Raw genomic sequence first — 279 nt, 5'->3', positions numbered from 1 at the left:
TATGATTTGCATTTTGACATGACCTGATGAATATGATTGAAATAGAGCAAATAATTATAGATTTCATTTGGCAGTTTTGCAAAAAGTCCTAAGATTTTGTGATTGGAAATTTTCGGGCAGATCGATACGATAATATTTCGCTGAATTCAGTTTGGCACTATCCCAAATTATTATATTTCGAAGCTCTGGAATTCGGCAATCTTGAGATATTTCACTCGAAGAACAGTACATTGTTGTGTTCTGTTTAAATGAGTATCTTCCAAACAACTGATCACATTC

This window comes from Nilaparvata lugens, chromosome 6, assembly GCF_014356525.2.
Source record: "Nilaparvata lugens isolate BPH chromosome 6, ASM1435652v1, whole genome shotgun sequence".
In the NCBI taxonomy this organism is placed as follows: domain Eukaryota; kingdom Metazoa; phylum Arthropoda; class Insecta; order Hemiptera; family Delphacidae; genus Nilaparvata; species Nilaparvata lugens.
This window is presented reverse-complemented; position numbering follows the sequence as displayed.